Source organism: Pavona decussata, unplaced genomic scaffold (genome assembly GCF_977016875.1).
Source record: "Pavona decussata unplaced genomic scaffold, jaPavDecu1.1 SCAFFOLD_6, whole genome shotgun sequence".
In the NCBI taxonomy this organism is placed as follows: Eukaryota; Metazoa; Cnidaria; class Anthozoa; order Scleractinia; family Agariciidae; genus Pavona; species Pavona decussata.
This window is the reverse complement of record NW_028145430.1, coordinates 4,549,950-4,563,019: the sequence shown is the minus strand read 5'-3', so window position 1 is coordinate 4,563,019 and position 13,070 is coordinate 4,549,950. Positions and strand designations below refer to the sequence as shown.

At 39.6% G+C, this 13,070-nt stretch overlaps 1 pseudogene; it reads left to right on the top strand.

Annotated features, from left to right (window-relative positions):
* The first annotated feature begins 5,441 nt into the window (after window positions 1-5,441).
* On the top strand, window positions 5,442-8,920 carry LOC146489306 (uncharacterized; annotated as a pseudogene).
* The last annotated feature ends 4,150 nt before the right edge of the window (window positions 8,921-13,070 follow it).

Sequence of the window (13,070 nt, the reverse complement as noted above, 5' to 3'; positions counted from 1 at the left end):
ATCAGCAAGGTGCCCCACTAAACAATTGTTTTGGCTTTATTGATGGTACTGTGCGTGGTATGGGAGACCAAAGCAAAACCAAAGGGTGATGTACAATGGGGACAAGCAGAAGCATTGCATCAAATTTCAAAGTATTGTAATACCAAATGGATTAATTGCAAATCTACATGGTCCATTTAAGGGGAAGCGCCATGACAGCACCATGCCACAGGAAACTGGTGTTGTTAACGACTTGCGTAGGGTAGCCTTTTACAATGGAGATCCACTTTGTCTATATGGGGATCCTGCACATCCTTTGGGAGTACACCTTCAGGCCCCATTTAGGAACATGAACTTGACCCCACAAATGAGTTCATATAATCAGGCAATGAGTGAAGTTCGGGTGTCAGTGGAGTTGTTGTTTGGTAATATCACCAATTATTTTAAATTTATTGATTTTAAAAGCCAGTTGAAAGTGAATGTGAGTGCAGTGGGAAAATTTTATATTGTTTGTGCTCTCCTGGAAAATGCACACACCTGTCTTTATGGCAATATTGTTTCAGATAAGTTTGGCATTCAACCACCTTCTTTGCAGGAATACTTCTGGTAACTCTGATTTTTAATATGATGAGCAAAGTAGGCACACTGTGTAGTGTTAATCAGGGAATCTGATGTGAAATAATTACCATACAAGTTGCTTTTATAAACATGATTTTTAATTTTTCATGCATCATCATAACTGAAGACATCAATAATAAGAGTTTTAACACCAAATTTGAGGGACACAGTCACACACCTAAGCAGCAGGTTGTTGGGTTTGGTCATAAAATATTACGATTCACACTTCATTCAAATTCCTTGCACTAAAGTATTGTAAGGAAATTTAAACAATATATTATGTCACTATATTCCTTTAAAAAAGCACCAGAACAGGGTGGCTTTATTGAAGGGAGGAGGCGGGGAGCACTTATTACAATGGGACAAAAACTGTTAGAACAGACACTTAGTCACATACATAAACTTGATTAACGTGATTGAATCTGACTAAAGGAAAAGAACCTTCTCTTGTATTTCAAAATATTGTAAATTTCTCGTAAGACTGGACCTGGACAGGATTTAACAGCCTTTTGATATCTCTACTATTTGAAATGTTTATCAGTTTTGTGGTTGACTGGACCGGAATTAAGTGAAGGGGAGGGGAGAGAGGCTGGTGGCTGCTTTTTGCAGAGTATGGGTGCTTCTTTGTAGAAATATGGTGTTTTGCATCTGATTCCCATGTGTGTTCTGTTTTTTTAATTAGTGCGAAGTCCATCAATATTTAATCCCAAAAAGAACTCAACCAATATTTTCCTATTATTATATGGCCGTGTCTCAAAAGGACTGGAAACGATCAAATTCAAGAACCTGAGTGGCTAAAATTGATATTGACGGCGGTCTAGATTTTCCCATCTAGACCGGCATCTAGACTGATTTAATGTAACATTTGTCCTCAAAAAGTTACAAACAAAAGAAGAAGAAAAAATTGGCTTGTTCCTGTTAATACAGTACTAAATGGAAGAAACAGTAGCCCTGAACTTGGAAGCAGGTAAAGACAATGAGCAAACGTTGCAAATTTGAGTCCAGCCGAGAAAGCTACGAGCAAAGATGAAGTCAAAATTGAGAAGTTTTTGCAAGTGCAAAAATCCAAAAACTCTCAATACAAGACTAAGGGCGACTTAAACGCAAGAAAGGAATTTTGTGAGTCAACGAAAGAGTCTAGAGCAATTGAAAACATACCTGCCAACGAGCTCGACCTTCCTTTGTCTGAATTTTTTATCTCCGCTCGTAAACAAGATGGGACCGAGTACGAACTGTGTACATCAAGCGGCTTCCAGCGAAGTTTTCAACGCCACTTGCGTGAAAAAGGAAGTCTGATCAACAAAAACAAAAACAAATGAAGATGCCCAGTTGAATTTTACAAAGTGTTTCGAAGCCATCGTTCCGAAGCCATGTTAGATCCAGATGCTCCTTTTTATCTCGCCGTAAATCACCGACGAAAACCAAGTGACGAAGTAGGGTATCTGGACAGGCCCCTCGGAAAGAATGAAATTGGCAAGTTCCTCAAAAACGCTTTGCTCCAGCCAAACTCGATGAAACAAACAAGAAGGTTTCTAATCACTCCGTTAGGAAGACCAGTGTTGTACGACTCCTCGAAGCAGACGTTCAGACAAATTTCGTTGCACAGCTAAGCGGTCATAAAAATTTGAAAAGCCTCGACAGCTAGCATTCAGCATCTCTCAAGCGACAGCGAGAAATGTCTACTGTCCTGAATCGTGGACCAGATACATCCGCTCAGTTCGAAGAAAACCAAGTCAGTGCCTCCACTACAACTCAGCAAAATGTCTTCACAGTCCAACAAATCCAACCTCAAGCAATTTTTGAAGGCTGCACATTTAACATTAACGTTTTCTGTGGTGATCAGTCAAAGATCGCAAGGCTGAATGAGAACTTATCGCTGAGCGATCGCGGCACAGACAGGCATTAAAATTTGTTGCACTTTTGGTCGCATTTTAGAAAATTTTCGTTAAGCCTGTAGGAAAACAACGGTTATTTTGTCTTCATTCATTGACGAAGTTTGTACAAAGCTGTACTTTGAACAGTTGTTTTTGTCCCGTTTGGACTGGAGACTAGTGACAGAAGTAAGCCAGCTAAATGCTTGAGCCCGCGCAGGGGAACAATACACTTTTTACCTTTTGCTTTCCTGTTTGGCCATATAATAAACATCTTATTAACCGAGCTAGGTCGGTCTGTATGGGAGAATCTTGACCTCGGTCGCTGGTACAGACCTCACTGCGTTCGGTCTGTACTGGCGACCTCGGTCAAGATTCTCCCATACAGACCTCTCGCTCGGTTAATAAGAGCTAAATACTGACCCAACATTCTACAATCAATGACAAAAGGTCTTGGGACAAGTCTTCCAAATTATACTATTAACTGCTGATTTAGTCAGTGACCTAACTACAGCACATTTTACTCCCCCACACCCTCCCCCCATATGATGTTGAAGTCCCATGAGGCATTTTTCTTACACAGGCTCAACATTGCAGGGGAGTGGGGGTTAGTGACTGGATATTTTCATTCTCAATTACCATGGTTCTGTTGCATGTGTATGAATGCATCGTGAATTCAAATTTTTTCCAAGGCTTTTTGTCCATGATTGGAGTACAATAAATTTGCTGGCAGCATACTTCTTACTTTTATAGGAAAATTAAGTGCATGTTACTGAGATGTGCATGTTACTGATATAAACTGTTTTTTTTTTTTTTCATGTCACTTTCTTGTTAGTTCCACCAAAAATCTCCAGAAAACAATTAAAAGGATTATACTTAACAAAAAGTCCGAAAGTTTTAACAATGTTTATTTTCCCATAAAGTGTTAAATTTCTTCTCTTCCAACTGTTAAGTGTCTTTTCTAAGTTTCGGATTTTTTCTGCAAAGTTTAACTCGTTTGTTTTATTTGTCATACGAGAAGAAAATACCAAGAGCTTTTATTGGGTCCCGCGGCTAGCGAAAGCCGAAGGGTGTTTCGGTTTTATTTTTCCATCGACCAAGCCACATTAGCCGAAGGGTGTTTCGGTTTTATTTTTCCATCGACCAAGCCACATTCCCTCAGACTTCGTAGTGTTAATTTCTAAGCCGGAGAGGTTTTTGAAGTTATCAAGTAGAGTTAGCAGGTGATCAACAGAATCAAGATCACGAACAAAAACAGTGGTATCATCGGCATATAGAGAGACTTTAATTTCTTTCTCACCTACATTAATGCCTTTAATGGCGGTATCATTCTTAATTGCTCTCGCGAGTATTTTTATGCCAATTATGAACAATAGTCCGGACAAGGGACAACCTTGTCTAACACCTTGTTCTACGGAAAAAAATTCTGACGCAAATCCATTATTAAGAACACAGCTAGAAACATTGTTATACAAAATGTTGACCCAATTTTTTAACGCAGCTGTTAATAAAATCCCATTCAATAGTATCGAAGGCTTTCCTGAAGTCTATAAAAAGAGTGATTCCAGGAATGTTGTTTTCTTCTGTGTACTTCATGATGTCGGAAATTAAACGAACATTTTCACCAATGTACCGGTTTTTTATGTAACCGGTCTGATCAGGGTTAATTATTTTTGGAAGAACTTTTTCTAGCCGTTTAGCAATTACTTTTGTTAAAATTTTATAATAAGTATTAAGAAGAGATATTGTTCTGAGGTTGTCGAGTACAGTGGTATCTTTGCTCGGTTTCGGGATGAGTGTTATAATTCCCCGTCTTTGAGAGATCGATAATTTTCCGCTACCATAGGCATAATCAACACATTGTAACATATTGGAGTGCAGTTCTTTCCAAAAGTGTCTATAGAATTCTGCTTGGAACCCATCAGTACCTGGCGATTTTTCATTTTTGAACTCGTTTAACGCTTTTAAACATTCCCCTTGCGTCACTTTTCCCTCACACGATAACCTATCGTCATTTTCTAACGGAATGATCCTTTCTGTAAAACTGCGGAGAGGATCGTTTAAAGTCGAAGGTCTGTAGTTAGTTGAAGTGTAGAGAGTTTTATAAAAGTGCATTTGTTCCTGTAGGATTTTGGATTGGTCGTTGGTACAACTGCCATCTGAAAGTTTCAATTTTGTGGTTGTCTTTTTTTCATAGTTTCGTTTTTCGAAACCATAGAAATATCTCATGTTTCATTCCCCGTGCTCATGCCACCTGACTTGTGATTTAAACAAATGTTTGTAGGTGATTTCTGGCATTTCTTTGGATGGTTCGCTTTCGAGCGAGGTGGGATCGTCAAGACTTTGGCTTTCTTGAGCAAGAACACTCTGCTGTTGGACTTGATCGTTTCTCCATTTCACGGGGATTTTGTTAAAGGTGTAACTCCGGCCGCTTACTACGAGCTTGTCACCAACAATGGATGCTTTGACACCGGACCGCTTTGACTTTCTTTAATGCTGGAACTAGAAAATTCTTTCGAATTTCGCGGACGTGGAAGGGACAAACTCGATAAATTAAGTGCCATAGAATCTCGTATGGAAGACAACTTCTCCAATCCACACACACAGATAGCTGAACTTTCTACTGAATTTAAACTTGAAATTGCTGGCGTCAAATCAACACTGAATGCACTCGAGAAATCCCTCGTGGACAAGCATCCAGGACTTACAGCAAGAGTCTAAAGCCCTTAAAGACTCCAAAACCACTCATCAAAACATGATGGACGAGCAAATTACAGAAATCCAAAGTCTGCTCTGATAAAGATCCAAGCCGAGAACGAGAAGCTTAAACCCGCTTTGGAAGAAGCCCAAGAGAACCTCGTCACTCTTGAGAATTATACAAGACGAGAAAACTTGCGTTTCATGAATATTCTCGAAAGTCGAGGCGAAAACTGCCAGGATATCATTTATGATGTTTTAGAAAATGATCTCAAAATGAACATAGACGGCATACGTTTCCATGCGGTTTACGGCGTTGGCAAACCACCAAACAATGTCGGTACTCCTCCTTGCCCTCGCCCGATCATTGCAAGATTTGTTGTGAGAGAGGACAGGGATGCTGTATTCAATGTAAAAAACCGGCTCAAGTCCTCAGCCAGATACGGTAATGCCTTTATCACCCAAGACTTTGCTCGGGAAATTCAGAAAGAAAGAAAAACCCTAATACATGCCATGTTTGCTGCTAAACAAGCTGGTCACGACGCGAAGGTAGTAAACAGATCTCTTTTTATTGATAACAACGTTTTTAACAAATATTCCACTTGAGTATCAAGTAACTTCTACTTAACATACTGATTCAGTTACGGCATTTCAAGACGACAAATTTAAGCAAAGACAAAACCGAGCCGGGAAAATGTCTCTATCTCATCAAGCTAAGTGCTTTGTTCATGTTTTTATATAAGCGCTATGCAGTTGTGGTCTGTATGTCTATTTTGCCATACTTCGTTTACCTTATATGTTACAGTAACCCACTTCGCTTGAAATATGCCTCTTCTTTTTTTGTTCCTTCATATTCCTGCAGCATGCATTTAACGAAAACATTAAATTATTTTTCGTCCCAATTTAAAATGTGCTAACAAAATTCCGTGGGTAGAAACCTGTGTTTATTTATCACTCCGTCTGGCTTGTGTTCCTTTAATCCGCCAACAAACTGAACACTGTCAATACTGCCAATGCTTTCGACCTAAAATGCCTGTCGTTAAATGTCAGAGGTCTTAATAAATCGATCAAATGCCGAACTGTGTTTCGCTGGCTATACAAACAAAATCATCATGTCATGTTTTTGCAAGAATCATACTGCTCCAAAGAGCTTGAAACTATCTGGGAAAACGAACAGGGTGGCAAGGCTTTCTTTAGTCACGGCACAAACCACAGTAAAGGTGTCATAACACTAATTAATCCCTCTGTGAATTTCAAAGTTGAAAAGGCCATTCCTGACAAACAAGGAAGGTTCATTATTCTAAAGTTGTCACTAGAAGAGAAAGTTATTGCAAGAGATACAACTCAAACAACAGCTGTCACCTTTTTCTAAGGCATTTTCTGGCCCTGATTACAGCAATAGTGATGCCAGCAAAAAATTATTGAATTACGAATCAATATCTGATATGTTCTATTCGATATTTAGAACAGAATTCTCTCCCTGGGATGTTTATTTGCAGCATGGAAAAACCGGTGTAATGTTTCACTTTTTTTTTATATTTCATATTTTAAGGGATACAGATACTAGGGCTACAATAAACATCTGGTGTAATGTTTCATTTTTACCTTACTACAGATACTATGGATATCAAGAAATTAACAATTTTTTGTCCATTTCTGTTTGGGGTAAGCTACCAAATTACATTCTCAGTATATGCACTTGGTAAACAAGTTGACAGTGGTTTTCTACCTGACAACTGCTTTGAAAATACATGTAAGATACAGGCAACACACACAATAGGTGACCTTTTGAACACTCTCTTCACATTAGATCGCAAACTCTGCCACATCACACTGGAGAATTTGCTAGGAAAGATGATGGAGAAAGCCAGAATCGTGCCTTATCTGACCAACCATTCATTGAGAGCAACCACCGTCACTGTTTTGTCTGCAAAAAACATTGAAACTCGTAAAATTAAGGCTATCACGGGGCACAAGAGCAATTCAAGTATTGAAAGCTACTGCAAGCGACTGACACTCAATCAGTTCAAGCAAATGTCAACAGCGCTCACTTCCTCCATCAACGGAGAAGAAACTCCCGAAACTTCAATTTCTTGTGAACAACATCCACAGCGTCTGTACTGTATCCAACAGGCGACCAAAGATTACCGTTGGGGAGACACGAGGAAACCTTTCCCCTTTCCAATTGTCTAAATCCTGGAGCGATTCTTCCTTCTGGAAATTTTAAGAACTGCTCCTTTACTTTCAATGTCAACGCTGTTTAACTTTTTTGGTTGAACTGGCCGCAATTTGGCTTCTTGTTAAACATTTAAAGCCTGTTTTTTTCCCTGAACATGGCATTGGGAACGAGCACAAAGCATTTTCATTTCTTTCTGGCATGCCAGTTTATCGACTAACCATGTGACCTGCACCAGACTGCGCATCTGTGTTCATTGGCACGTGAAAATTGAAACAAACAAATAAAATTTACATTTTTCCGGTCGTTTTATTGTTTTTCTCTGATAATCATCTGAGTAATTCTATCACATGACTACCAGAGCGGGAGATCCCATGAGATAGCACAGCGCATGCGCAAGATCATTGTATAGCTTGCATCGTCAGCAAGATCACGTCTGGACGATTGTCGTTGGAATTACACTTGAAAATACTGCTTAGTCTTATGCAGTAAGGCTCACATAAGCATACAGCGAGTCAACGTAGTTGACCCCATCTTAATCTAACTGTTCACACGTTGTAACTACTCGCACTTCAACGTAGTTGAAGTCGGACGATTTCCCGCCCAAACTTGAGCATGGCGTACGCGGACGGCCCAAGTGAAGACGAACTTTTGAGAGACGAAAGCACACCGGGCCCTACATCTACAGGGTCAATGTTCGCCGCTGTTCTCCAGGAGATGAGCCTGCTGAATTTAGCGACGATTCCCCTGAGAGGGAAAACAATGTTACGAAGTCACTCGACCAACGAGTAGCCAAGCTAACAGCTAGCAGGTCATCAGAACCAAATGTTTTGGCTGATATCGCTCACGATCTAGATGCCAGTGAGAAAACTGGCCCTGCTGCCAGCGAGGGTCTGGCAGGTATCGTAAACTCTCTTTTGAATGAGAAGTTGCCGGACAAGAAGATCCAATCGAAGATTGATATTTGCCCTCGACAACAAAACGTGACAGGCCTCAGAACGCCTCGTGTAAATCACCTAATATGGAACCAAATATCCGCTACGTCGAGGACAAAAGATTCCAGAACCCAAAAATTGCAGAATGCATTGGTGGCGGGCGCAGTTGATGATTAAAGCAACGACCTAGTCCTTGAATCTGCATTGAAGGACAACAAGGATTTGGTCACGTTCATGACTCTCCAAGTAGGCAAAAGATATCACAGATGCCAACCGACTCACTAAAAAAGTGCGTCCCTCAGCCCCACAGGCTAGTCACAGCTGTGATAGAAATAATTGTCTTGATGGTAGCAAAATCTAAGGACACCACAGCAACAACCGCCATGCTCTGTATCGGGGGAGAAACAATTTTTTATCCAAAGGCCAACCTCCTCGGGGCCGGAAAAAAGAGGGGACCACAAACAAACAATAAACATTGGGGTAAGCTCACATGATAACGTTGCAGTCTTACCTGACCTTACGACCTTTCACGCAGGCAATCTGAGAGAGTGTTTGCCTAGTTGGTGTAAAATTACAAGTGATATAAACATATTAGACTATGTATCTGGTGTAAAAATTTCTTTTCGAGAAGGCCTTGTGCCCTGTCAAGCACATTACAGGCCGAGTGTCTTAAGTGCTCAAGAAGAGCTTATAGTTCAACAGGAAATTAAAACCCTTCTAGAAAAAGGAGTAATTCAACGTTCGCATCATGAACCTTAATTTTTAATTAATTATTTTTTATTTTTTACATATACAATTTGTTAGGCGCATTTGATCATATACACATGCTAATTTGCGCCATACAAATATTGATTATTATTATTATTATTGAACCTGGTGAATTCATATCTACAATTTTTCTTAGACCCAAATCTGATGGGTCTTTTCGAATGATCCTCAACCTTAAAGAGTTTAAGAGCGGCGGTCAGAAAATATCAAGCATTTGGTGGCAGAACTCGAGAAATCAATTTCGCTCATTTTCTGGCTACAAAAAGCCTTTAAGTAGAGAACAAATTTGCCGCCTTCAGTTTTCTCTAGGAGCGCTTAACGTTCTAGAAAACTGAGATAAACAAATTTGACCCGCGAGGATCCCGAAAGTACCCGCACGGCAGTGTGAAATTAATATTCTGAACTGACTCTTCATCCGGAAGGAAAGAAGATCCATGGTATTTTTATACTCGGTATTGACAGCGGAAGCACCGCACGTTTATAGCAAAGTTTGAACTAGACTTAACCATTATTAATAAAAGCAAACAGAGCTTAGGAAAATGTCCCTTTTCTAAACAGGAAAAATCCCGCAAAAACGGATAAATTTTAAAGATAGTTTTCGCTATGTGGTATAACGCCGATTTTTCTTAAACTTTGCCTTTTAAGTAATGTAACGTTGTTCTTGATAATGTATTAAAATCAGCCTGGGTTTTGAATTAAGCACTTTACACGACCGTTTTGAAGTCACCATAATTCGTTTAAAATTCCGACAACGGCTAAATAAACAACCGTTGTTGCGTTACCGTGACAATAAACAGACTAATTTTACATATACCAAAAAAGCGTAATGAAAACAAATTTCTTTTAATCTTTAATTACAATAAGGTAAAGTCCGGTCTGGGAACCGATTTTTCTCGTTTGCGTTGTGAGATTTTTGCTTATAAAACCATATCTAGTAAGGAGCAGTAAGCATCTCGATGTCCATTTCTTGAGTTCGCTCAGGTGTCAGATTGCCAATGAAACCGCATCAAAGGGAAATCTGTGGGGTTGAAGTTCTCCCCTATGACTATGGTAAAATGCTCGCTGAAATAAAAATTGGAGCCCGGTCAAACTTTCCTATTCTGTTTTTAATTCGCTAAATAGTTAGGGTTGCGTTTTACAAATTCCGAAATCACCAATAATCAGTGAATATTAATAATATCACGCACTGGTGTTTACCAAAGTAAATTGAATTAGTAAAGTAAATGTAAGATAAATTCAATTAAGGAAACTGGAAAATATGTCACTTTAAATTTGGTCTGATATTCTTGTGCTGTCATGGAAGCATGGAGGTGGTCTTTTAGCTCCTTGGTCGGAGGTCCTTGCTCTTACGACCCCAGAGACAGGAGCAGATCAACTAAAGTAAACTACTGCAAAAGGAACATCGCCGGTCACAAGGCTTCCTTGTCAATAGCCGATGTAGAAACCGAAATTGAACTTATTCTGACAAGAATGTTTATCTCCTTCACCATGAATGTTCATCTCCTTCACCTTTCGGAATTGACGATTTGTCTTCGACACCGTTCGTCTCTGGGCATTGGCTGGCGTCGAGGTCAGTTCAAATAAGTGTCAAACTTCTCCGCCGGTATCAAGCCATGACAGCCAGGCGCAAAAAGCCGCAAAACTAGAACGAGGACTTGAAAAAAATTCGTGTTATTTGCTATGGAAGAAACTAGGACTGTTTATTCCAGTTGGTTCAGGTATGCGTTTACATAATTTCCATTACCTTTTATGTATAATAAACTGTAAAAACGTCTGATGTAACACTTTACTTTTTTGCACATTCAGTCTTTTCCAGCACAAAATATTAGTATTCAGATGTATTTTCAGTTCATCAGATGCGGAGAAAGCCGTTAATTAGACTAAACGTGAAGTTTTCAGTGTTATTTATTTATTTATTTATTTATTATTTTTATTTTCTGTGCTTGGAACCCTAGTCCTAGTGCTACTGACTGTGGTGGACAACTTTTTGTTCACTACCTCGTAAAAAGGTCCTTCTCTTGAGGAAAGTAAGACATCATAGTTACAGCTTTTCAGGCTTGTGTAACGCCCATGCTAAAGACTTATTATCCCTATTAAAGGAAAGTATTGAAAACTTTTCAATTGAAGGAAAAGAAGCCTGGTCCCAGCTCTTAAAAGTGTGAAGTTTGTGTCTTCGCCACGCCCTAATGCTAGGAGTTTTAGGTCTGCATGCACCTTCCTTTAATCTTTAGAACAAGGGAAGCAGCTTATGACGGTCTAAGTGAAATGAAGAGGCTGAAATTAAAAAGAAATAAGGTTATGTATTTAATTAAGCCACCCCCACCCCCCTTTCCCCTCTATCTTAGGAAGATGTAAAATTTCGCTCTACACTTAAATCAGTGAGTGTATCTTTTTAAGTCTGTTCCTCCGGTGTATCTTTCGCATTGACGGTTTTTGTTGCTGGTCGCTACGAAAAAGAAAATTCAATAAAGAACTACGGGTACTAGTCATTTGCGCAAAAGTTGTCACAAAGAGTTCGTTATTCCAGATAAGCAGCTGGTATATAAAGCCATACTGTTAAACGCGTCCGTAACAAGGGGAGGGGCAGGGGGGGACTCGAGCCCCGACCCCCCCCCCCCCCAGAATTTTAAGAAGCGTAAAAAACAATGTGTCTGACGCTGCAAGTGCCTTTTCACAACCCTTAATAAATTGTTTATTACCTGACAGTTTCCTCCGCTAACATTTGGCTTTTATACAACAGCAGCAAAGGCAGTCCTTCCTTGTGAATCGGAAATAAGAACCAAAATCCTCATGACCGATTTGTGTCTTTTAGTAGGGAGTTAAAGATAACCTGACGGTGATGGTAGCGAATTCGAAAACACAAAGAGAATTCGCGTTCTTTTAAACTTCATCGCGATAATTCCAGCTCCCACCTTTTTTTTTTTAATTTTAGACAAATCTTCCTGCGGACATATTCTTACTGCCTGATTCCAAGTTCACTGGAAAAAGAGAAAGGGAAATTTGTCGTCGTCTTTTTACGTCACTCTTTAAACGTGAACAAGTTTGGCAATTTCACGTGGTAGTCCGTACAGTGACGGCAAAGGGTTGAAAAGAAGTTTAATGTACCAAAAAGTGTGATGCAAGTGCAAAGTTATTGTTTTGCTTACTATATCTGCCCCTTTTTTGATGTTTCCAATTTGCTTTTCCCATCCCAGTTGTTTTAGCCTGATAAAGCAATTCTTCCCGCCCCCCACCCCTTCCCTACTGCCTACTGCCATATCTCAGTGACCATCTAACTAATTTGCATATTTGCTGTCACGCAACATTGTTAGACATGTCTGAATCTTTTCGATTTCTTCTCTTCCCGTCGATAATGGTTAAAAGGAAGCGAGGGGAAAACAGAAATCTTTCTGATAAAGCAAGATAGGAGCATTATTGAAGGCCCTGAAGCTGTAATTAGCAGTTTGCCCGTTGCGTCGGTTTGTTTTCACTGGCAGTCATTTGGTCGCCAAACGATGTCGTGGTCGAAATTAGCCAACTTTAATGATCTTTTGTGAAAATCTCAATGGAGAACCCAGCCTGATATTTAGGTATGAAGTACATCAAGGCAATTGTTACTGAAAGCCAAAGTGTGAGAATATTTCGAGTTATACCACATACTGAAATGTGTGCTTGACCTTTGACACTACATTACAGAGTAAACCAGCTGTAAAAATATGCCGCTGGTTTTAAATTGTTTAAATTTGCCAGATATCATAACAAACACAAATTCATCGGTTATCGTATCAGAAAGAGATTGTCTTTCGATATAAGAAATCCCGATTTTCGTACGCTTCTTCTAAAACAAACGGGGAGACAATGAAAAGTGGCGATTTTCCGGTTTTAAATTCAATCATTTTTCAGTTCACAAGGCTTCCATCGATTTTCCTGATTTTCTCAAAACGCAAATGTTTCTGGCCAATTTAAGCCACACCATGATTCTTACTTTCGTAAAACCTTATTATGGACAAAAGATGAAAGAAATCGACTCTGCTAAGTTTCGCCAGA